Consider the following 26,645-nt stretch of genomic DNA (forward strand, 5'->3'; position numbering starts at 1 on the left):
GTTGACCAGAGTACTAAGAGGTTAAGAGACTCTTTGATCACAAAAGGAGTACATATCAGTAGCAAATCTTGAACTCAGGTCTTTCTGACTTTGAGATTAGCTCTCTCTATACTACTTCATGTTGCCTCTCTTAAAAAAAAATTGTTTCCAAGGCAATCCCAATAAACTTTGGATAGAAAATGTCATCTATATCCAGAAAGAAAACTATGGAGATTGAATGTAAATTAACATATGTTACGTTCACATTTTTTTTTTCTTCTTTTATCACGGTTTTTTCCCTTTTGTTCTGATTTTTCTCTCCCAACATGATTCATAAAGAAATGTATATTTAAAAAGTTAATATACATATAAAAATAAAATATATATGGGGGGGGGAGTTGATATAGTTAAATTAGTGAGCATTCTAAAGTTTTACATGAATATCCTGCCTAAAAGGCAAGAGGTTTCAGAAGGAAGGAAATTTCAGAACTAAGTTTAATCATTAAAAGGGACATTAGAATAAGGGTGTTGGTTCCTCAGAGAGTATAATGGGGCTGGTCCTTGAAAATTAGATTACTGGGGAGATGCTTCCCTAACAGCAAGAAATTACTGCTTTTCAGAGAGTTTGGAAGAGTTGCTGCATTTTCCCAAAGTTATCCAATGGGATCAATGAAGAACTTCATATAGCAACACCCTTTGAGGAAGGTTTTGTTGGTTTTGTTTAGAAAGTCCCTTTTTTTCATTATATATACATTGCAAGTCTTTGAAATCAGGAAGACCTGATGTTTGAATTCTGCCTCAGACTGTTACTAGATGTAACAGTCCTTGAATCCTTCTCAGCCACTTTACTCATCAGTTTCCATATCTGTAAAATGGGAACAATAATGTTATCTACTAGGTTGCTGAACTATCAGATATCAATTTAATCAATCAACAAAAGATAGTAGATGCAAAATATTTTACATCTCTCAAAGTAATATATGAAGGTTAGCTATTGTTATCTTTAACCCTTTTAAAGTTAGATGTGCATAGAATTGTCTGTTCTGTAGGGGAAAGAAACAGGTTTTCTGGCTTAAAACTAACTTACCAAGTACAAGATACAGACCCCATTATAGTTCTCTGTACAGAACACTAGCCCTGGAGTGAAAGGATCTAGGTTTAAAAGTCACACATTACATTTCCTAGCTTTCTGTGTCTTGTTTGTACATACAAAGTTATTTTGCATGTTCCCTTCCCTGTTAGACTGAGTTCCTAGAAAAAAAGGGGCTTGGTTTTCATTTTCTTTGTATTCCCTGCAGTTAGCACATTGCCTGGTTGATACTGTATAGTAGGTGCTTAATAAATGTTCATTGACAGATGGATCCTGTATGGATCCATATATTACTGAATCTTCAAATCTGAATACACCTCAAAGACTATGCAGCCCCACATTACTGAGAATCTTCTCACTAATTTTGTTGTTCAGTAGTGATTGACTCCTCATGACCCCATTTGGAGTTTTCTTGCCAAAGATACTGGAGTGGTTTTCCATTACTTCTTCAGCTTATGTGACAGATGAGGAAATTGAGACAAACAGGGTTAAGTTGTTTGCCCAATAAGTGTTTAACGCTGACTCTTCTAGCTGCCTTCTACACCCAATAAAAATGGTCATTTATCTTGACCTTAAAAGCCATTTAGTCCAACTCTCACCCCCATTTTTAGGTGAGGAAACTGAGCCCCAGGAGTTATATAATTTGTGACAGCTAATATTCAAAATTCTTTCCTAGATCCAAACCCAGCACTCTGTGCATTATACCACTAGGCCAAAAGCAGAGTCCTCATACATAAAATGAGAATGTTTATGTGCCTTACATATTTTAGGAGTTATTGTTAGAAAAGTACTTTAGAAACCTTAAAATAATATGGAAATTTGAACTTTTGTTCTTAAATATAGAAGGCAAAGAGAAGGGCTGCATGTTTGGGTTTTTTTAGACATCACTACCCCCACGGCTGTTTCTTTCAGAAAAGTTCAATGAATCTGTGGCTAATAAATTACAGATGATATGGATAGATATGTGTGTATATATGTATATACAATACACACATGTATGCATGTAAAAATATAATGTATTATATGTATACATAGCATTTGAACATGAATATGTATATAGAGATACAGATATGTATGTGTATATAGAGATACAGATAAGCATACATATTTCTCTTTTATATACAAATACATATACATACATGTACACATACAGTATCTCAAAAGTCTTAATTTGGTTTTAAGTTATTAAAGCTTAAAATTGATCTAAGAAAGATGGGATCACTTTTCTCACTCACACATACGTATATGTGTATATATTTACATATATATGTGTATATACGTAATTATATGAACATATCTACAGAGAGAGGAGGGAAAGAGAACAGAGAATGAGAAGTTAAAGGACTTACCCACAGTCATATCCCCTATGTTAGAGGGATCTGATTGTGGGATTTCCAGGCACTAAGGTTCCTTTTCCATCCCCCACTCTAAACTACCTCTCCTTTCTATTTCTTAAGAGCAATCACTGCAAAACAGTTTGGAATGATGATTGATGTAAATCTTGCTAAACAGGATGTGTTCTGTTTACTAGAATACCAGAGCTGGCACAGAGCTGAGCCCCAACTTAAAAACATGCCTAGGAGTCCTGCTCACCCCAAACATTGAATGGGAAGTTTCCACCCCATAGCACTTGAGATACTCTAGAACTCGGATTATGGTATAAAGGATTGACCTCCATTAATATGTATCATTCTTTCCTTAGGCTCAATGGAAAGAAATCTGTGGCATGAAGTGATAATTAACAATACAATCTATAGGGCTGCCAGATTATAGAATCATACACTCTCTGAAGCAACCCGAAATTCAAAAGGCCTTCCAGTCCCATTTGGCAGAGAATCTCTTCTATTGTAGACCCCAAAGGGCTATTGCATGTATACTTGATGACCAGCAAATGTAGTACAGTGAAAAGAGCCCACAGCCTAGCCACCTATTACCTGAATGTTTTTGTTCATTTGTGACCCTATTTAAGGTTCTCTTGGCAAAGATACTAGTACAGTTTTCCATTTCCTTCTCCAGCTCATTTTATAGATGTGAAAACTGAGGCAAACAGGGTAAGTGACTTACCCAAGATTACACAGCTGAGAAGTGTCTGATACCAGATTTGAACTCAGGAAAATGAGTCTTTCTGACTTCAGGCTAGGTACTCTATCCACTGGACTACCCAACTTCCCCTAGGGAATTACCTGAATAACCTTAAGCAAATCTTCATTTCCTTACCGATAAAACAATATGGGCTCTGAGGCTCCTTCTAACCTTTGATCTTTGATCAGTCCAATGACTTCCATTGAAAGGTATCCAGCTAAGTCTCAAAGCAGCCCATTCCATTTTGGAGTTGCTCAGTTGTTAGAAACTTTTCTATATGTCAAGCCTAATATAGGATTTTTCTAGTTTTTTACCCATTATTTAAAGTGAAATAGTTCTTCTCCCTTTCTATGGCAAATAGGTAAAGATACTTATCACGTTCCCATCAAGTCTTCTGTTATCTAGACCAAACTTCCCCCAGTTCTTTTACATAATCCTCTTGTGACATGACTTTGAGGGCCATCCTGACCATCCGTTCTCTGGACACTTCTCAGTTTATCCTTGTTTTTTACAATACAGTTCCGAATCCAAAAGGAAAAATTGTTTTGATGGAACCTACATGTTTGTAAATAGGTTTTGTTTTTCTTTTCTTTTCCTTGGGGGAGATGGCAAGTTTTTTCCTAAAAGGTGACAAAGCCATCCCCACAATCTTGATTGTTCTAGGAGCCCACGGCTCCAGATGCTCATCTCTCAAAGTGGCTTCGTCATGGGCTCTAGACATATTGATATATCTTCTTGATCATCTAAAAGCATCAAGTAAGTGGATATGGACCCATAGCCACTCATATGGGGTCAAGACCAGTGGACTTAGTGGAATTCCTTAAAGTCACCTACTAACCTATAGCTATATATATATATATATATATATATATATATACATCTACCAGTATGTTCTACAACCATAATTTGCCAACAACAACCAACAGAAACGTCTTTATCCAAGCGAAAGCATTCTTCATGACAACTTTCAGAGAGCACTCCCTCATACTACTGAATAATAATTTTTTAAAAAACCCAAAGCCCCGATATAGCCACAATCATAGTGCAATCTGACTGCTATTACTAAAGCAATAGAAACCTGTGAGTATGATTTGTCCTGGTTCTATAGCGCCTGAAGCACTCAGTGATTAAGATTTTCTCTGGGTCACTCAGCCAATGTGTCAGAGATAGAATATGAACCTAACCCTTCCTGGTTTTGAAGCCAGGTACTTATCCACATGATCCAAGGAGATCATACACAGAAATTCCTTTGTAAAGTCATTTATCATTATTGTGCTTCTCTTAGTTTCATTTCTTTTTTCTAAGAATCACTTTGGGACGTACAGACAGACATTTCCCCCCTTCTTCTCCTACTAATAAATGAGAATGCTTCTCTTCATCTCACCTCCTGACTTCCTTCAAGTCCCAGCTTAAATTCCATCATCCATGGAAAATATTTCCTCACCCTACTTAATGCCAGTCCCTTCTCTCTAACTGATCCTCCCCAATTTATCTTGTCTATATCTGGTTTGTACATAGTCTTCTCCATTGGACTATGAACTTTGTGAGAATCCAGGTATCCAGGTACTCAACACTATGCCTGGCATATAGTATGTACTTGATAAATGCTTAGTGACTGAATAACTGATAGGTGATGGTGATTCAAGACATCTGGCTGTATGCCTAAATAGAACAGGAAATCTGGGAAGGGGATTTTTCCCACTTCTGTCTGACTTTTACCATCTGGGCTCAAAGGGGGAATTAGTTTGCATTTCACTTCCTGAGTCTCCATCCTGTTCATTTATCCTCCTTCCCTCCCTTGTGATTAGTGACTTTCTGATCTTTCCTTCCCTTCTCTATTTTCATATGCTTCTCCCCAAGTCTTTTTCAGGATACTCCCATCTTTATTGTCTTCTTCACCCACATAAGTCAATGTTTCTCAATTCATACCAATTTCTCACACTGAAGAATTGTTCCTCAGTTGGTCATCAAATTTCCTCCCAATATGAGATTCTCTCATAAGGAAAAAACAAACAAAAAAACCAGCATGTAATCTTAGGCATCCTGCGCATTTGCTCTTTGCAGAATACTTGGTTATAGGAATTATCCTATGCTGTTTATAGTCCATTCAAAAAAAAAAAAAGAAGAAGAGGATCCATCTTCAGCTGCGTCTTAATTATACCTTTGTTTGGTTTCCTATCCTAATCCAATAGCCAGATTTTGTCACCTGCCTATGTTCAATAATTCTGTTAAAATTTTGATGGATCTGGGATCTCAAAGATGCAGATCACAATTCTCTCATCCTATGTGACTCTCTTTTATGTTGTTTCAATAGTCTTCTAAAGGGGATCCACTATACATGCTGAGGACCCTTCTGTAGATTCTTAACATGGGCTCCGGCAATCCCAAAGGGTCTGTGTAGAGATTTCAGAATGTCCATGATCTTGGGCAGGGGAAAAATTTGCATTTTTATTTTAATAGTTTTCTTTTGTAATCCCATATGTCTTATTTCATGCATTTAAAAAATCTTCTGAGAAAGGATGAATGAATTTCCCAGAATTCCAAGGATATGCATGATCCAAAAAAAAAAAAAAAATTAAGAATCCATGGTCTAGATTACTTAATAGTGCATGATCACCAAATGAGCTGTCTGTCCATCAGTTGATGTGGCTCTCACCACATCACTAGTCCACCACCTTCTATGATGCTATCTTTTTTTCATATTCAGTTCTTCATTGGCATCTATTGGTAACTTTCAATTTGAATTTCTTGGAAACTATGGCCTTCCATGATTTATAGTCATACACATCTGTGGAAGCTTGTCATTGTTAAAAATATGGATATTTCTGATTTTTCTTCTACAGCATGATAATTGTGGAAATATGTATAGAAGAATTATATATATTTAACATATATTGGATTATTTGCCATCTAAGGAAGGGGGTAGGAAAAATGGAGGGAAAAAAATTTGGAACAAAAGGTTTTGCAAGGGTGAATGCTGAAAACTATTTATGCATTTAATTTGAAAATAAAAAGGTTTTTTTTTTTCCCCTGAGGCAATTGGGTTTTAAGTTACTTGCCCAGAGTCACACAGCTAGGAAGTGTTAAGCGTCTGAAACAGATTTGAACTCAAGTCCCTTCCCACCTAGCTGCCCCTAAAAAGCTTTTTTTTTTTTTTTTTTTAAAGAAATGTTTCTAACTCACCCTGCTCTCAACCTCCCCTCCCTTCTAGCCCTTCTTCTCTTTTATCTTCTTTCTTCGAGTGTTTCGGCCCTCACTTCTATCCAGTCCCATACAACTGAGTGAATATGTTATTCCTTCCTTAAGAATCTGATGTAGGAGCCTCTGCAGTGTGCCAGAGTTTGATGGAATCAACACAGTGCCTCCAGAAACAAGAGCAAATGGATAACTTCACCATTGATAGGGAATCCCTCTTCCATTTGAAATCCATTAAGGACAGAATCCTACTCACCTTATCTATAAGAGTATGCCATGGTCATGTCAATACTTTTGTACATATAACTCCATATTTTGTGTTTACTTGATATTAATAATCACATGTTCATCAAGCAAGATTATGTTTTGTGATAACTTTCAAGGAATTTTGTATGGTTTTATCATATCCAAGAGAAAAAGGAAACAAATGTAGTTAGTAGTGATTACAATTCTTCCATCTGCATTTTGGGGAGAACAATAAGAATGGAATAGGGCTTTTTAAAAAGCCTTTAATATCCTTACTTCTTTCAAAATACCTTAGGAATGATCCGAATGATCCCTCAGGGCCCTTAAGATCATGTCACCTTCTAACAGCTCATACCTCTTTTATGATTCGCCCAATCCAGCTGTTCTTCCTGTCTCTGTTTTCTTCAATGCCATTTAAACAATATCTTGAAGCACATCTGGAAGTGTGATGTCAGAGGCCAATTTTGATGATCCCACTGTCAATGGGGAAAAGAATTTGTTATTAAAATCTTCACTAATCGTTTCCATTTCTATTTATCTTTTTCCTTTCTGTTTTATTCTAAAATGCCTGTGAGATGACTTTGCTTACTTAGGTCTCCTGCCAAGCTTTCTGTAAATTGCTTTTCCCTTATTTGCTTCTTGCTGTTTTATGAAATAATAATGCTCATAATCTTACACCAATTTCCTCTGTAAGATTCTACAAAGCTCTTTACATTCTAAATCAGAATGCTGCTCTTAGATGTTTAGCATAGAGACTGAGGATTTTCTGGCTAAGGCTGCTTCTAGGCTTCTGGTCTCCCCACTGTGACAATGGATTTACGTCATATAGACTTCCTTAAGAAATGAAAATAATCTGTGTCAATGTGAGTTCCCTTATCCATTTCCCATTTTTTCAGCATCAACTGCTTATTGAAATATGTCAAGTTGGAGTTGACTCAATTGTGTGTCATATCTTCTAAATTTTATTTACCCTCCTAGTTTATTTAGGGTTTTGGTCTCCAGTCTAACAAATTGCTGTTCTGATTGTACTCAGAATGATTAGTAACCAATTAGTAAATAATAGATTCTTTTCTGTCAAAAAATAAACAATTTAATTTTTGGTGAGGATATTTTGTACTTGCTATGTTTATAAAGTATTGATTCCCTCCTCAAAGTCATAATAACTGATAGGTTTATATGTTTTGTACAGTGTATAAACATTTGACCAATCTCATTTTTTGCTGATATGTGTTTTCTTAAATTTATTGAAATCTTTACTTCCGTACATTTGCAGTGACACCAGTCAAACTATATATTAATTTAATTTGGGTTCTCACAGGCTTGTTTGGTCATGTTCAACCTTTCCTGATTCCATTTGGGGTTTTCTTGGTAAAGATACTGGAATGGTTCTCCAGATGAAGAAACTGAGGCAAGCAGGGTTAAATGACTTGCCAAGAGTCGCACAGCTAGGAAGTGTCTGAGGCTGGATCTGAACTCAAGAACTTGAGTTTTCCTGCCTCTAGAGCCAATGCTCTACCCACTGTACCACCTAGCTGCCTCAAGTTCTTAGTCATAAATTAAAGTTTATCTGTCAACTAAGTCATAATAATAATAGGTAGCATTTATATGGTACTTTAAGGTTTGTGAGGCACTTTATAGCTATTATCTTATTTGATCCTTATAATAACACTGGGAGGTTAAGTGCTCTTATTCCCATTTTTCAGTTTATTGAGTATAAGACCAGAATTTGAACCCAGAATTTCCTGACTTCCTGTCCAATGTTTTTTAATGACACAAAATTAAAAAGCTCAAAGGACAAAGAAAAAATAATATTTGATCCCTGGTTACCTTTGGATATCTATAAATCTATATCTATATATAGCTTAAAGTAATTTTGCATTTAGAGAACCTTCCAGTCTTTTCCTGATTCTGAGGACAGCCTCTGCTATTCCAAACTACTTCTATCTGATACTTTTCTTGGCAGCTATGTTAGCTCAGCCACCATCCTATTTCAAGCCCTCATCACCTGCCGCCTGCCTATTGCTATAGCCTCTGAACTCTGCCCTCTAAATCCATCAGCTCCCTCCTTGATGTCTCTAACGCACAAACCTGGACATGTGCCCCCCTGCTCATCTCTAAGATAGAGTACAAGCTTCTCTGTCAGGCACTTAAGAGATCTTTCCAGTCAGCCTCCCACCTATGCTTCCTGTCTCATTAGTACTCTGCACCTGAGTACTATTCCGGCTCAACTGGCTTATCAGCTCCTCTCTGGGCCCGCATTCCATCTCCCGCTGCTACATCACTGGCTCCAGTGTCTGGCATGTGCTGCCTCTTCATCTCTGTGCCTGGAATTCCTAGTTCTATTTTAAACTCAGCTCGAATGTCACCTCACACCAGGAGTTTCCTGGTGACCTCATTTGTTGGTGCTCCCTTCCCCCCCCCCCCTCTGGAAATTACTGTCTGTGGTCACTTATTATGGGGCTCACCTGCTTTTCCTCTCAGCCACAGATTTGGCTTTGGCTTCCCCATCAACATACTCCTCACCAAGTGGTAATATCACCAAATCATATTTACCCTACATCAGTTGCCTCAGTTGTGGGGAGGGGCTGGAGTAGGGGAGCAGCCCTCTAAACCTCTAAACTGGTAGCCAACCTTTCATTTCCCCCAGCTTTACTTCTTGAGTAATCATCATCCACTCCTTGTGTAGCATATTCTCCTTCTCTCTCTCTCCCCTTCCACTTTTTAGCTACTTTTTGTATGTTGTCTTCCCCTTGTAGATGGTAATCTTTTTTTTATAGGTATCCCCACGTAGTAAGCACTTTATAAATGTTAGTTGTTTAGATATAGTATAGTATGTAGATATATAGTATTTCAATATACTATAGTAATAGTAGTAAAAAGAGTAGGAGTAACAGTAGGAATAGGCATAATAGTATTACGAGTAATATTTATAGTAGGAGTAATAACAGGATAAGCGTAATGTTAGTAGGAATAGGCGTAATAGTAGTAAGAGTAATAGTTGTAGTAATAATAGGAGTAAGCATAATAGTAGTAGGAGTAATATTTATAGTAGGAGTAATAATAACAGGAGTAGGTGTAATGTTAGTAGGAGTAATAGTCATAATAGTAATAGTAGGAATAATAGTTGCAGTAGTAATAGTAGCAGTAGTATAATAGTAGTAGTGTAGGAGGAATATTTATAGTAGTAGTAATAGTAGGAGTAGGTGTAATAGTAGTAGGTGTAATAGTTGTAGTAGTAATAATAGGAGTAAGCGTAATGGTAGTAGGAGTAATAATAGGAGTAGGTGTAATAGAGTAGGAGTAATGTTTGTAGTAGTAGTAATAGTAGGAGTAGGCGTAATAGTTGTAGTAGTAATAATAGGAGTAAGCATAATGGTAGTAGGTGTGGTAATAGTAGGAGTAGGCATAATATTAGGAGTAATATTTATAGTAATAGTAATAGTAGGAGTAGACGTAATAGTTGTAGGAATAATATTTATAGTAGTAGTAGGAGTAGGTATAATAGTTGTAGTAGTAATAGTAGGAGTAGGTATAATAGTTATAGTAGTAATAGTAGGAGTAGGTATAATAGTTGTAGTAGTAATAAGAGTAAGTGTAATGGTAGTAGGACTGGTAATAGTAGGAGTAGGTGTAATAGTAGTAGGAGTAATAGTTGTAGTAGTAATACTTGTAGTAATAATAGTAGTAATACAAGTAATTAGTAGTAACTAATAGTATTTAGTCTCTGCTTAAGAGAGAGCGATTAATACATTTTTATTGTATTGTATTATACTTAAATTTCTCAGCCTCGATTTCCTCCTATTTGAAATGGATATATATATATATATATATATATATATATATATATATATATATATGTATTTGGTAAGGCAGTTGGGGTTAAGTGGCTTGCCCAGGGACACAGAGGTACCAAATATTACGTATCTGAGGCTGGATTTGAATTCAGGTCCCCTCACTCCAGAGGCAATGCTTTCTCCACTGTACCATCTAGCTGCCCTTGAAGATAATATTCTTACCTAGCTCATAAGGTTGTTGTGAGAATCAAATGAGATTACAAGTGTCAAATGCTATGTAAATGCAGACTATTATCATCCCCACCACAAATCTGAAAAAGAGGTGCTGTTTTTATTTTTTATCTTACAGATGAGGGAACTGAGGCTGAGAGGTTAAGCAACTAGACAATAATTTCTAGGAAATGACACTAACAATTACGGGAAATCAGAGAAACTTAGGGTGAAGTGCCATTTGAACTATCTTAAAGGGAGCTGGAAATTGCAAGAGATCAAGGTGATGGAGGTAGAGTATTTCAAAGGAAGATTCTTCAGTGTATGGGTAAAGACTCACCTAGTTCTGTGAAATCAAGATTGCTGCCAAGTTGTTTACTACTTCTGATGTTCTATAGCACTGTAGAACACGGCGGAGTGAATGTAATGAATGAATACTGGTGGCAAGAGATCAGAATTCCGGTTTGAGATCCATTTCTTCCTAGCTGTGTGACAAGAGCCAAGTTATTAGCCTCAAAGTCTTCATTTTTAAAAATAAGCAATAGTAATAATTCTGAGTCTAGTGAAGTGAAAATAATACTTGATATGAATTCAAGAGGTCTATGTTTGAATCCTGGATCCTGTTGCTAGAACTAGTCAGTCAGTCAACATTTATTAAGCTCTTACTACATACATGCCAGACTTTATATTAAGTATACAATTCTACTCTCTGAGCCTCAGTTTCTTTATTTGTAAAGATGAAAAGGTTGGATTATATGATCTTAAAATTTTTAATAATAATAGCACGTCCCTTCATAGAATGCTATGAGTATTAGATGAAATGATAGCTATAAAGTGCTTTGTAAACCTTAAAGTGCCATATGAGTGTGGTTTTGTATTAATATATTTCAAACTAGATACAAATGCTCAGATAATGGGTCATGCGGAAGCAGGTGGTCAAAAAAAAGCAACTTGGACAGATGATATATATACTTCTATTATCATCCTCTGCCTTCCACCACACTTAGGTCCAGTCCTTCAGGCCAAGCCTTTTGTAAAATGCCATGCATTCCTCACTGATATGTTTAGATAAATATGTGTTGGAAGTTAAGCACATGAGCATACTTCAAAACCCAGAGACCGAAAAAGGAATGTTACTGAACGAGATGGCCCATATTGGTCTTCTGTTTGATGTAGAATAAAAGATTGTCAGAGAAGAATAAAATGGAAGGATGGCTCTGTTTTAGTGCCTTTCTGAGTGAAAGGTAACTAGGTTCTAATATAATATGGTACTTTTCTTCTAGGCCTTTTAAACCCTTAAAAAAAAAAAACCCAGGATATCTTAAGTATTTGGCTCAGGTCTGTATAGTGACTTAGAGTTTAAAAAGCTCTTTCATACACTTTATCTAGTCATCTACAGATATTTATTAAGCCCATATTAAATGCCAGATCTCATTTGATCTTCACCTATCTTGTAAAACAGGTAGGGCTTACATCATTATGCTGTTTGTAACCATGGAGAAGCTGAGTATCAGATAGAGTCAAAGGGTCATAGATTTTTGAGCTGGGAAGGGTCTTGGGTTCCCTCTTTTGACAGATGAGAACACTGAGACCCAAACAAGTGAAAGGACTTGCTAAGGTTTCACAAATAGTAATGATGAAGCCTAGAATAAAACACAGGGCTTCTAACTTTAAGTATTGTGCTTACTCTCTTTTAATTAAATTTTAATTTAATTAAGTTATAAAAATCAACATAAAATATAACAAATTAATAAAATTAATTTAAATTTAATTAAAAATTTAAAGACATCAACTATTCAAAGAATAGATTAAAAAGATAACATAAAAAAGAGGATATTCTATGAAACCGGTTTTAAAAGATATATATATATACACACATACACACACACACCCGCACACAGACATATATAGTAACTTCTACCCATTACTTTCTAAACTGTCCTGCTTGTCTGGGCTGGCTTCTACTACTTTCTGTACATTAAAAACAAACAAATCCATAACTTTGCAATTGACCTCATGTATATATTTCACAAGTACAGTTAAGCAAAATGAATCCACACCTGGAGGTGTTTCTGCATTTAAACTAAGGACTGCCATTTAAAGATCTTCATTCCACTCAATCTGCTGCTCTCCCAGGTTTCAACCCCAAGGTCCAGTTTCCATCTTTCTCCTTTCTACTTCCTATCTCCCCCACCTCTTTCCCTGATTCCTTTCCCCATTCAAATGTAAGCTCCAAGAAGACTGTTTCTTCACAGTTCTGAGCACAATATTTGGCACAAAGCATGTCCTTAATAAATGTCTATTGGATTGCACTGGATTCATCACCTAATCTCTCTTAATTCTAGTAACCATCCCTCTGTTAATTATTATCTCTTTATCCTTTATATAGCTTGTTTGTGTATATTTGTTTGCAAATTGCAGCCCCCATTAGATTGTAAACTCTTTGAAGGTAGGGGTTATCTTTTGCCTCTTCTAGCACAGTACCTGGCACATAGTAGGCACTTAATCAATGTTTAATTAATCATAGGTTCCTGAAAGGATGATTGGTCATTCAGTTCTTAAGGCATTCAGAATTGTTTTTCTTTACAATGTTATCTTTATATAAATTGTTCTGGTTCTGCTCTCTTCCCTCTGCATCAGTTCATACTCAAGATTCTCTGAATTTGTCATTTCTTACAGCATAATACTGCACCTAGGTGACATTATAACTAGAACCTGGACATTGGAATCAGAAGGATCTAAATTCAAATTCAGCCTCAGACACTTTCTATCTGTGTGACAATCCCTTAACACTGTTTGCTGTAGTTTCCTCATGTGTAAAATGAGCTGGACAAGGAAATGGCAAACCACTCTAATATCTTTGCCAAGAAAATGACAAATGAGCATCAGTCAGACCTGAACAACAACTACCACCACTACAACCACAACAGTGTAATAACGTTTCACTATCTTCATATGGCACAATTTGTTGAGCTATTCCCTAACTGTCTAAGAGGCAGGACTTGCTCCAGAGCCATGTTTCTTTTCTTTTTCCTCTTTTCTATCCCCTTCCTGAATAGGGAAGTTTGAAGAGGGAGACTATTGCCTCCCAGATATTATCTTCTTTCTCAATCCGTACCTTCACCCCTTTCTCTGTTCATTATCAAAGGAGCTAATATATAGAAAGTACTTTGCAAATAGTTAAACCCTACCCAAATATTAGCTATTATCTATGTGTAATAGGTGTAACCAGGTGTAAGGTATAACTAGGGAGTGGTTGGGAGAAAAAATATTTGGAAATAAATATGATGTGGAAACAAAAGACATCAAAAATAATAAAATCTTCCTATTTTAATATTTCATCAAGGTGGAGCAAACAAATTCCTAGATCTAGAGCTGGAGATAGGAGGAGAGGTCTCAGAAACCATCTGGTCTACCCCTCATTTGACATATGAGAAAACTGAGGTCTAGGGAGTACTGTTGTTACTATTATAGTGGTGGTGGTTAAGTCATTTCAATCATGTCCATCTCTTCATGATCCCATTTGGGATTTTCTTGGCAAAGATCTTGAAGAAGTCTGCTATTTCCTTCTCCAACTCATTTTACAGATGAGGAAACAGGCAAACAGGGTAAAGTGACTTTCCCAAGGTCACACAACTAGTACATCTCTGAGGCTGGATTTGAATTCAACTCTTCCTGACACAGGACCATATCTCTTGGCATGGAGCTGATAAGTAAAAAAGTTTGTTGCCTGAATGATGGAAGTTTTTAACCTTAGCTATTCTCAAAAACCATTGATCCCATTCTGAAAGGGGTCACTAAATGAATTTTAAGTGGTTCCTATATGTCACCCACTGCGTTAAATCTTGGGGTTTCAAAGATTTTAAAAAGCTTAGGTTCTACTAAGAAAAGACACCTTATAAAGGGAACCTTGAATTGAAAAGGGGAAAGAAAAATTGCATTGATGTCAGGACAACCCACATTGATAAAATCATAGATTCTTGAAATACATTGAAATCAACAAATCCAATAACTATGATAAACTAATACAGAATTTGCCTAATTTTAATTGGGTCTGCTGAAGGTAAACAGTAAAGGAGGGATGACAAGGAAAGAACCTGCAGTTTAAATATAGAGCTGCTGTGTTTGTACACTTCTTGGGCTCATGGCTCCGAAAGGGGTGGATACTGTGGCTATAAATAGCAGCTGATTTTATCCGTTGAGTAATCTTCAGCATGAGCCCCTTCCATCAGCTATCTTGAAAGTCACTTAAATTGTTTGGTTCCTGTTTGGTCTGATTCTGATTTGTCTGATTTCTCATGCATTTTTTTTTAATTCACATATCCCATAAAAATATTAATGTGCAAAATCATTATATCTACACTTGACCCATTCAGCATCACTAAGGGGAATTTGTCAATACCACTAAGAGAGCATGTGGGTCCCCTGAGACACTGACTAAAGTCTTAGAAACAAAAGCATGGTGCCTACTAAACTTAAGGCACTCAGTAAATTTTAGTGCAAGAAAGTCCTTCAAAGTTTAGTTGAGAAGCTTCCCCTCCTTGAATTCTTAGCAATTTGCATCAATGTGGTTAGCTGCATCCTGTTTCTTTTGATGTAATTATGACTGTGGTTAAATGAATATTGCTACTAATAAGGTGCACTGAACACCTTTAAAATAGACCATCTAAGGTTAAAAAAAAAAAAGTTTTTCTATCAAATGACTTTCAAAAACAAATGACCCCTTAGGGTGGTTTCTATTGCATATGATTGGGGCATGAAACTGTTAAAACAGGATTTGGTATTTTAATTTTTGTCTTTCCTTAATCCCTAGCTTTCTACAGGTCTCAGAGAAGAGCCTAGTTTCTAATAAGGAAATATCTAAAAAACTAGACTTGAAAATTTATTTTTTAATTTTTTTTCATTAAATATTTCCCAGTTACATGAAAAAACATTTTTAACATTCATTTTTAAAATTTTGAGTTCCAAATTCTCTCTCTCCTTTCTATCTCTACTCCACCCCCTGAGAAGGTAAGCAATATAATATCAATTATACATGTGAAATTATGCACAACATATTTCCTTATTAGCTGTGCTGCAAAAGAAAACAAATACACAAAAAATGAGAAAAAGTAAGTTTTAAAAAAAGTAGATACCATTTTCCTCCCTCCTTTTTTGTCTTTCCTTCCTTCCTTCCTTCCTTCCTTCCTTCCTTCCTTCCTTCCTTCCTTCCTTCCTTCCTTCCTTCCTAACTTCCTAACTTCCTAACTTCCTTCCTTAGTCATTCCAAAATAACCATTATAGGTTGCTATAACCAAAAATAATCCATCACTTGGCGGCCACCTTTCTGGAAATAAGTAGAATTGTGACTAGGGTATTGATACTGATGGTCATGCTTCCTCTCCTCTATAGACCTTTATTTAGCCCACCATCCCTGGGTTCCACTGTTCCTGTTCCATGTGAATTCACAGTGCTCTGTCTCTCTCCAGGTTTATTTCTTTTGAAAGTACTCCCCATCACACTCCTCCTCTTGGGAACAAGAAGATCAAGGGCCCAGGAGTTGTTCATATTATGGAGAACTAGGCCATGATTGTCTGGGGCCTGGATTCTCAACATTCTTGCCCATCTTATCAAATGAGGGCACTCTACAGGAGACTCAGAAGGACTAGGCACAATTAATGATGCACCTGTCAAGAAAATTCACAATACATGTTATCTGTCTAAAAAAGGCCATTCTCTACCTCAGAGCTCCCAATGCTGTTCCATGCCCTCCTGTTGTAAACAAAGGCACAGAAAGAAATTAATGACAAAAAAGGTCAATTCCAGGTGTTTATGAGAAACAAGGGGAAGGAAAGAGAATAAGCATTTATAGATTGCCTACTGTGTGCTAGAAACTATGTTAAGCATTTATTATCTCATTGAGGCTTCACAACAACTTATAGAACTAAGGTGCTATAAAATAGTCTCATCTTACTGATGAGGAAACTAAGGCAAATAGAGTTTGTGACTTGCCCAGAGTCCCAAAGCTAGTAAATGTTGGAAGCTGGATTTGGATTCAGGTCTTCCTAAATCCAGGCTCAATGCTCTATCCATTAAACAATGAAGAGGTTCCTCCAGAGACATATAAAAGTGAAATGGAATGTGCCTCCCCTCACTGGAGACCTATAATAAATACCAGCTGGGTAGCCATTTGTCAGGGATGATCTAGTGTGGATTCCTGCTCAGGTACAGAGTGAACTAGATGTCTTTGTGATTAACTAATGTAAATGATTGATGGAGTTCATGGTCTATAAACTAGGTTCAGTGAAGTCCAGATTATGCAATTTTATTTTTTATTACACCTCTCCCCCACCCCACCCCCAAGGAGTTTTACTAGAAGATGACACTGGAATTTTTTGATTTCTGATTTGCCTAAAGAAAAGTTCAAAAGAAGCTATAGTGGGCAGTTAAGATAACAATGCCAATTTCAAGTGAGGTCACTTAAGGCCACATTTGATTGACCCTTTTATTCACATAGCAAGATTATTGTGGGTCTTTTATAATCCTTAATTTTCACTGGTTTTAAATTATAGCAAACTGCAAAATATTAATAAATTTGAGAATTCAAAAAGACATGAAATAAAAACTATTTAAGATAAATACAGTTTTAGGCATTGTAATCAGAGTTAGAATTCTGAATTTATGGCAATTTTTGGTTTATTTCTTTCAGACACATGTGTGAAAGATGTAGTCTCAATGATATAGTCAAGTCAACTAGCATTTATTAAACATTTATTATGGAACAGGTACAGTGACCAGTGCTAGGCATACAAAGGAAAGCAAGATAGATGGATGGATGTATGGATAGATAAATAGATAAAAGCCTTATATATAGATCTTGCTCTCAAAGAGCTCATAGTTTAAGGTAAACAGCTATGTACAAGCAAGATATAGAGAGAATAAATTAGAAATAATCAAATAGGGAAGGCACAAAAATTAAGAACTGGAAAAGGATTCTTATAGAAGGTAGGACTTTGGTTGAGACTAGATGAAAGCTAGGAAAGCTAAACAGGGGGAAATGAAAGGGCAGAGAATTCTAAGTAAGGAACTCCAAGTGTGGAAATACCTTCCACTGAAGAAGCTTTATCAACTCTTCTACAACTTACATTCTTAAAGAGATGGCTGAAGTATGATTAGGTGAAATTAATTTATTCATCCTTTCAATAAACATTTATTAATGTCTACTAAATTCTAGGTCCTGAGTATCCAAAGAGAAGCAAAAACTCCCGCCCTCAGGAGTTTACAATCTAATGAAATGAATTGCCCAGAGTTAGACAGCCAGAATGTCTTAGAGGCAGGACTTGAACTCAGATCTTTGTGACTAACAAGACCACATTTTTATCCATTACACTTCATATTATCTAAGATGGGACATACTATGCACAAAGGAAAAACATTAGCAATTAACTCCTAGAAAATGCAAACTATTCTTACCTAGTGCTATGTGGGAACATTCTTCCAGTTTAGAACAGGCTCAGCAATGGCACCACTCATGCCCCCAAACTCTTGAATTATCTTTTTGTTCCCCTGAGGCAATTGGGGTTAAGAGGTTTGCCCAGGGTCATACAGCTAGGAAGTTCTAAGTGTCTTGAGGCTGGATTTGAACCTCTTGACTTCACCATTTTATTCACTGCTCCTTCTAGCTGTCCCTAGAGTTATCTTTGACTTACTTATCCCTCACTCTTTTTGTCTCCTACATGTAGTGCCACCAAAATCTATTAGCTCTCACTCTGAATGTTTCTAATAATTCTTTTTCCTTTGTATGCTACTTCCATCAATAATTCAAATATTCATGACTCAAATCAAGACAAACCTTTGTCACCAATCTCTCCAGGTCTTCAACCCATCCTATGGATATTTGTCATACTTAGTCATAGAGCTAGAAATGACCTCACAGATAACTCCAGGACCTCATAGATTATTACAATGGCTTCCTAATGGGTCTCTCTGCCTCAAGTCTCCCCCTGTTTTATCCCATCCTCCATGCTGCTATTAAAGTGATTTTTCTTAAGTGCCCAGACTCCGGTAAACTCCAGTGGCTCCATTTTGCCACTAGGATAAACTATAAACTGTTTAGATTTTTAAATGCTTTGCAATCTGGCCCTTCCTCTCTCTCTCTCTCTCTCTCTCTCTCTCTATATATATATATATATATATATATATATATATATACACACACATATATATCTCGATAGATAGATATAGATAGATAGATCTATATATCAGTCTGTACTACATTTTGCTAGACTGGTCTTCCCCTCTGTTCCACCCCATCTCCCATTTCAGTACTTGTATGCTGGTTATTCCTTATACCTGAAATGCAATCTCTCCTCTCCTCTGACTCAGAGTCCTTCTCTTATTTCAAGCTTCAGCTCAAGCACTTACCTTCTCCATAAAGTATTTCCCTGATGTCTCCAACTGTTAGTGCCTTCCTTCCCAAATGACATTCTGTTTAACTATTTTGTGTCAATCTTCTATGTAATTATCTCCATATGTATACATGGCAAATCTGGATATGCATATACAAATACATTTGTACTTAGATACAAAAATACTTGTTTGTTGTTGTTTACTTATTTAGTCATCTTTGGCACTTTGTGACCTTGCAGATGCCAGTACTGTTCATGGGATTTCTTGGTAAAGATACTAGGATGGTTTTGCCATTTTTTTTCTCCAATGGATGAAGGCAAATTTCTCCAGAAATGAAGTGACTTGCATACCTAGGTCTTTGAACCTAGGTCTTCCTAACTCTAAACCCAGATTTCTATCCATTCTATCATTTAACTATTTCTATATACTTGTATATGTCTGTGAAAACAAGATATATATATATATTTATACACATGCATATTGCATATATACAATAGACATATTAACATATATACATGTATGTGTGTGCAAAATATATATATATATATATATATGTATATGTATACAAACCTGTCTTTTGGTTCTTCTCTATACCCATCCTCTCCCCCACCCCACCCCAGATCCTTGTGAACCTGGATTGTTTCATTATATTTGTATCCTAAAACTACCACCACATTCCTGGCACATAGTAGGTGCTTAATAGCTGAAATAACTGAACTGTATATGATTGAAGGACACTAGAAGCAGGGGTCATGGGAGATGAAGTGATAGAGGAGCTAAGAAACCAGAATATTTAAAGGGAACAGGGTTTGAGTTAGAGAAGCCTATAAGAAAGATACTGAAGTCTTTGATGAGAAAGTGACATAGATGAGAGTACTAAAAATCTGAATGGACTGGAGAAAACTTTAAAGGAAGAGAGGTGGGGATTGAGGGACAATTACAGAGGGAAGGAGGACTGAACATTGATTGGCAGCGGGAGTCAGGAGGCTCCTTTTCCTCCTCTTCCTCCTTCTCCCCCATCACCTCCTCCTCCTCCTTCTTTCTTTTGGGGTAACCAGCCTTGGAGAGGATACCAAGTTATATATTTGGGATAAAAGCAGGTTTCTGTAAACACCAGAGGGTGGAAAGGAACACAAGCAAATGAAGATGAATTTCCATAGGATTCAGTGGTGAGGGAAGAGGAAAGGATACAAGGACTGCAGGAGCAAGGGGAATGGGTCTGAAGGGAAGGGATGAAGCATGGGAAGCCAGCAGAGAGAGGGAGACCTGTTGTCCAGGCAGGCAGGAATTCTGAATCACAGGGTTGGAGGAGCTGGAAAGAGGAATTAGTTACTCATCCTCTATGGAGAGTACCAAGTAATGAGGAGCCAAATTGACTCCAAGTTTCAAATGAGAAAGAATGAAAATTCCTTTGTGGCTCCTGATTCAGGAGGGGGATCTCCTCTGTTGATTTCCAAGGGTGTGTGTGTGTGTTTGTGTGTGTGTGATTTATTTTTTTTTTTGTTAGGATACCTATCAATCACTATCATTTATTTAATCTTCATTTTATTTTTGAACAGATCTTTACCAGAACAGGAAGCTCCCCGTGAGAAACTCACCCTTCTCATACAGGCTCGGCAACCTTAGCTTCTATTAGAGTTGCCTGGGGATACTGAGAAATGAAATAATACTAGCTAGGATTTATGTAGAGGCACCTACTATGTTCCAGGTGGTGTATTATCTCATTTTACAACAATCCTGGAAGGCTGTTATTATTCCCATTTTCCAGATGAGAAAACCTAAGCAAACTGAGTGTAAGTTGATGTTATATGATTTTTGTCACCCCCTGATTTTACAGGGACTTTTGTTCTGATAATAAATCAGTGATTCTAGATTTTCTGCCTCAGGAAACTCCCACGCCCAATCTGATTCTGACAATTCCTTAGTTAGCTTCTGGCTTCAGGAAACTCCCACAGATCAAACTCCTGAGACTATAGTGAATAAGACCGCTCCTCAATTCCTTGCTGACTGGTAATCTGGTCAGTAATAATCTGGTCAATGAGAACCAAATTTCTTCCTATCTTTTGAGCCATAGGATTGGCATATCAATGATAAAAGCTGCACAAATGTCTCTCCTTGCTTCTGTTTCTCTGCTGTATTCCCTTACAATTTAGCCTGCTTTGTAATGGAGTTAGAATTGAAATAAAGCTTTGACCCTTGGCTGCAAATTCTTTTGAGACATTTTGGGACACTGGTCTGGGATCCCAAACTTTTGGGGTCCCCCTTTCCTAACCTCAAGAAAGTGACTTGCTCAGGATCATACAACTACTACATGTTGGAGACTGGATTTGAACTCAGGTCTTTTTTATTCCAGGTCTGCCACTCTATCCATTTTGCCACCTGGTTGCCTCTACTTGTCCAGTCACAGTCAAGAAGAGTCCAAATTGGGTTTTCCCAACTCTGAGACCAGATCTCACTCCACTATCCCATAATACCTCTCAAATACCACCATTATTGATGACGAACATTGAGTGTTTACTCTTTTTCCAGTATAGGCCTTTTCCTACCCCCTTAATGTCTTTTTCTTTGATGTCATCACCTCAGAGTCTATTCACAATTCCCTCAGTCCATGTGATGCCCCAGTGGCAGATACAATTCTCAAGAATTACAGATATAATTTTCCCATCTCGAAATGTAAACTGTTTAACCTTAAAATAAAATATATTTCTCCCTGTTTACCTTTCTATGCTTTTCTTGAGTCCTGTGATTGTGGATTAAATTTTGTTTAGTTCTGGTTTTTTTCAATCATTTGATTTGATGACTTTACAATCATTTGAAAGTCTCTTACTTCATTGAAAATCCATCTCCTTCTCTGAAAGATGAGGCTGAGTCTCACAGGGTAGTTAATTCTTGGTTGTAATGCCAGGTCCTTTGTCTTCTGGTATAGGATATTCTAGGATCTTGATTCTTTATTGTAGAAATTGCCATATCCTGCATAATATTAACTGCTGCTCCTTGATATTTGAATTGTTTTTGTCTGGCAATTCAAAGTATTTTTAAGTTGAGATTGTAGTTTTGGAGTTTTGCAACAATATTCTTTGGAGTTTTCCTGGTGGGATCTTTTTCCAAAGGTGATCAATGGATTCTTTTTTAAATTTTCTTTTAAATTAAAGCTGTTTGTTTTCAAAACACATGCATAGATAAATTTTAACATTCACCTTTGCAAAACCTTGTGTTGCAAATTTTTTTTCTCTTCCTTCCTCCCAAACCCTCCCCTAGAAGGCAAATATTCCAATATGTTAAATGTGTACAATTCTTCTATACACATTTCCACAATTTTAATGGATTCTTTCAATGAGTATTTCCCCCTCTGTTTCTAGAATATTGGGGCAATTTTCCTTAATGATCTCCTGTAGAATGCTATCCAAACTCTTTTTTTTTTTTTTTTTTTTTTTTGGGGGGGGGGGTCATGGCCTGTAGGTAGGCCAATATTCTCTTCTGGTTCTATTTTCCAAGTTTACTGTTTTTCCAATGAGATATTTCACATTTTCTTCCATTTTTTTTTCATTCTTTTTAGTTTGATTGATTCTTGCTGTCTCACAAAGTAATTAGCTTCCACTTGTCCTGTTCTTTTTTTTTAATATGTGATTTTTTTTGTTAGCTTTTGTATATCTTTTTTTCATTTGGTTAATTCTATTGTTTAAGGAACTGTTTTCCTGAGACAATTTTTTTCTTTCCTTTTCTAAGCTTTCCTAAGAGTTGACTCTCTTATGCACACCTCTCAATTCCTTTCTCATTTTTTTCTTTTACTTCTCTTATTCTCCTTTTAAAGTCTTTTATGAGCTCTTCTAAGAAACCTTTTTGGACTTGACTCCCCAAATATTTCCAACCCTGAGTCCAAACTCTGGTCATCTTATATTAGTTACAGCTGTGGCGTCTCCACATTGCCTGTAGAAGCAAATTGAAATTCTTCATCCAGGAATTTCTATTTCCTATAACCACCCACCACATAGTAACAGAATCCCCTGTTTTAGCTTAATAGATCTTTCATCTCTGCCATTTATTGAGTCTGTTGTATCTTTAAAATTCCCTTTCTCTACCTCAGGATCTAAGTAACTTACTTATCTTAAGTTACTTACTTATAGTAAGTAACCTTGAGGGCTCAGTGTGCTTGGGTCTCAGTTAAATCACTTAATCATGTTTGCCTCAGTTTTCTCATCTGTAAAATGGACTGGAGGAAATGGCAAACCTCTCCAGTATCTTTGCCAAGAAAACCCCAAAAGGGATCAGGAAGAATTGAGCATGACTGAAATGACTGATCAACAACCACAAAAATGAGGAGTTAGATTGAGTGACCTCTAAGATCCCTTTTGATTCTCTTTTCTAGTATTGGTTCATGGGATTATGTCACCCTGGAAAAGAGGTCTCCAGTGGAATATCATTGAGCTCCATCCTTAGTGTAATTTTTTTTCAGCATTCTTATCAATGAGAAAGAGGAAAAAGACAAAGCATATTTATCATGAAATAACATTATTAGAGAAAAAATACAGAGCATGTTTATCATGAAATGACATGTAGGGGATACCTAATATATTGGATGACAAAACTGAGAACCCAAATATTCCAATTCATTGACTCTCTCTAATGAAGATAAGAATGTGTTGTGTTGGAAAAATAAGCTGCATTTGAATTTTTTAAAAAATCATTTGTACACGTTACAGGATGTGGGAAACAGAGTTAGAAAGCAGTTTATGGGAAAAGGATTTTCCCAAGTTGCCAGCTCAATATGAATCATCAGTGTGAGAGAGAGGCCCAAAAAGCTGATGGGAGAAGCCTTGTGCCCAAAGGGAGGGAGGGAGGAGGTGGGGCTTTGGGGCTCCGTTCTGTTCAGACCACAGTTGGGCTACTGGGTACAGCTCTGGGAGCCAGAGGCTTAGAGAAGGGATGCTGACAAGCTAGAGCACAGCCTAGGAGGGCAATGGGGGAATAGAAACAGCTGTGCAGTTGAAAGCATTCCAACAGCTGTACAGTGGAAAGTTCATTTGGATAAGATAAGTGCTTATGGGAGAGATGAAATGAAATGGGAGAGAAAAGAAGGATTTGATTGCTTTGCTTGGTCTTGGGTGGGGATCAGTGGGTATAAATTGATAGGAAATCATAGCTCAGCTCAATATAAGGCAAAGGAAACTTTCTCCAAAATGGCGGGATGCCTCTGCCTGAGGGGCTAGAAGTAATGAGCTACTTGTTACTGCAGATTTCATTTTGTTGGACACTGTATATCTACTTGTCAAGATATGATCAATAGACTTACTAATACGGGTAGAGAGTTGGATTATATCATTATGGTTTAATACCAGAGGGTCTGAACCTTTTTGGTGACTTTAAATCCCTTGGGCAGTCTGGAGAAGGCTACCTCTTTTCAGAATTAGGTTTTTTGTTGTGATTGTTCAAGCTGTTCATTTGTGTCCCCAGGGACCATAGCATGGACTGTCTATGGGATTTTCTCTTTTTTTGTGTGTGCCCTTTGTTTTTCTTTGGTTGGGCAATTGGGGTTAAGTGACTTGCTCAGGGTCACACAGCTAGTAAGTGTTATGTCTGAAGCCACATTCCAACTCAGTGCTCTATCCACTGTGCGGCCTAGATGCCCCTATTCATAGGGTTTTCTTGGCAAAGATGGATTGGTTTGCCATTTCCTTCTCTAGTGATTTAAGGCAAACAGATTTAAGGCAAAAAAACTATATTTTTTTTTATAGTAACTTTTTATTGACAGAACCCATGCCAGGGTAATTTTTTTTTACAACATTATCCCTTGCACTCATTTCTGTTCTGATTTTTCCCTCCCTCCCTCCACCCCCTCCCCCAGATGGCAAGCAGTCCTATATATGTTGAATATGTCGTAGTATATCTTAGATACAATGTATGTGTGCAGAACCAAACAGTTTTCTTGTTGCACAGGGAGAATTGGATTCAGAAGGTAAAAATAACCGGGGAAGAAAAACAAAAATGCAAACAGTTTACATTCATTTCCCAGTGTTTTTCTTTGGGTGTAGCTGCTTCTGTCCATCATTGATCAATTGAAACTGAATTAGGTCTCTTTGTCAAAGAAATCCACTTCCATCAGAATACATCTTCATACAGTATCTTAAACAGAGGTAACTTTTCCTAGGATCACATAGCTAGTGTCTGAGATTAGATTAGATTCTGATTCCAGACCCAGCATTCTATCTACTGAGTCATCTAATTGCCTTAAGGCTTTTAAAACTGTATTTTTTCTTTTGCATGCAGCAGCCATTTCTTGTCACATGTGAAAAAAAGGGGGTGGGAGTCAAATGGCTGATTTCATGGATCTTTCCAACTCCAAATCTTATCCAGATTTCATCCAATCTTGCAATTCTAAGATTTTGTCTCTTTTCTCTTTTGTGAAGCTCTGACATCTCCAGTTACAGTAAACATAAAACACATTTCCAAATCGTGTTTTAGAAATTCTCTCTGAAACAACAGTGGCAGTACCCTTTCCTCCTAATCACCAGTCTTGCTTTCAGTCCACCCCATGTCTAGGGAAGTTACTCTTATGGAGAAGGTACCAGGCAAGACCATCTGACTAAAGCAGCTGAGCACCTTGAGGAGAGTCACACAGCTAGGGCAAGTCCAACTACTACCAGCTCATGTTGACCATCATCTCCTCTCAGACTGATCAAGGACAGCCGAGGACCTTGGACCCAAGAGACTTGGGAATAGTTGAGCTTCTAGCTCCCAGCCTTCAGGCAGCATCTTGGGAAGCAGCTGCTGTGCAGATGCAGCCAGGGGACTCAACCACAGCTACGGGAGACCCACAGAGGGGAGGAGTCCTTGTCACCAAAGGTCCCAGCTCTGTTCAGTGAGTCAACATCGGAAACTGATAGGATTTTGTTGGTGGAAATGACTTTAAAAAAGCATAACATCTGTTTGACCCAGAGATGAATGGATTTTCCCATCTGACTTAGGGCTGAAATCTTGCAAATCTTTTGTGGGAGTTCCAAGAGAGCGGGGAATGCCTTCCTTTTTCTTTTAGTATCCCCAACACTTAGCTCAGTTTGCACATGCTAAGTACTTAATAAATGCTGCATTCATTCATTTATTCTCCTAAATGGGACAAAATGGTTTTTTGCTGCTCCTCACATTGCAATAAGGGAGACTGAAACAGGGTAGCCTAGGAGTGTACGATAATACGTATTATTTTTTTTATCCAGTTTTTTTTTTCCTCCAGTTTTCAGCATGTTTTAGTTTTTTTTTTTTTTTCCCCAGTTTTTCCGCATTTCTTGCGACCCTATTTGGAGTTTTCTTGGCAAAGACACTGAACTATTTTTTTAACTATTTCTTTCTCCAGCTCAGAGAAAGAAAGGGGGAGGCAAATGGGTAAGTGACTTGGTCACACAGCTCCGAAGTGTCGGAAGCTGTTTTGGAACTGGGGAAGCTGCGCCCTGTAGCTGCCCTCACTTATTAGTATTATTGCGATTATTACTATTTATTATTTATTAGTAGAAAAAGATCTCAGGGATCAAATAGCCCACTTGTTCAAAGTCACGGAGGTTGTACATGTCAGTTAGAATTCCATCTTTAGGCTACAAATTCCGTTCCCTATCCGAGATTCCAATAACGTCCCCTCCCCAAAGCCCGTTGAGCTGATTCCCGTTTAGGACTCT

General features: G+C 37.1%; 1 protein-coding gene across 4 annotated transcripts in view; it reads right to left on the reverse strand.

Annotated features, from left to right (window-relative positions):
• The window catches only part of UBE2N (ubiquitin conjugating enzyme E2 N), a 77,005-nt gene extending 57,861 nt beyond the window's left edge, over positions 1-19,144 (reverse strand). The window contains exons 1-3 of one of the 4 annotated variants that reach the window (XM_003771022.3): positions 19,000-19,144; positions 10,937-11,081; positions 6,948-7,068 (exon numbers count right to left, since the gene is read on the reverse strand). The gene's annotated coding sequence lies outside the window, so the exon portion shown is untranslated. Of the gene's footprint in view, positions 1-6,947; positions 7,069-7,181; positions 7,272-9,057; positions 9,078-10,936; positions 11,082-18,427; positions 18,448-18,999 lie in introns of those variants that run through there. The other 3 variants (XM_031939201.1, XM_031939203.1, XM_031939202.1) reach the window with 3 other exon arrangements.
• Positions 19,145-26,645: the final 7,501 nt, after the last annotated feature.

This window comes from Sarcophilus harrisii, chromosome 5, assembly GCF_902635505.1.
Source record: "Sarcophilus harrisii chromosome 5, mSarHar1.11, whole genome shotgun sequence".
NCBI lineage: Eukaryota > Metazoa > Chordata > Mammalia > Dasyuromorphia > Dasyuridae > Sarcophilus > Sarcophilus harrisii.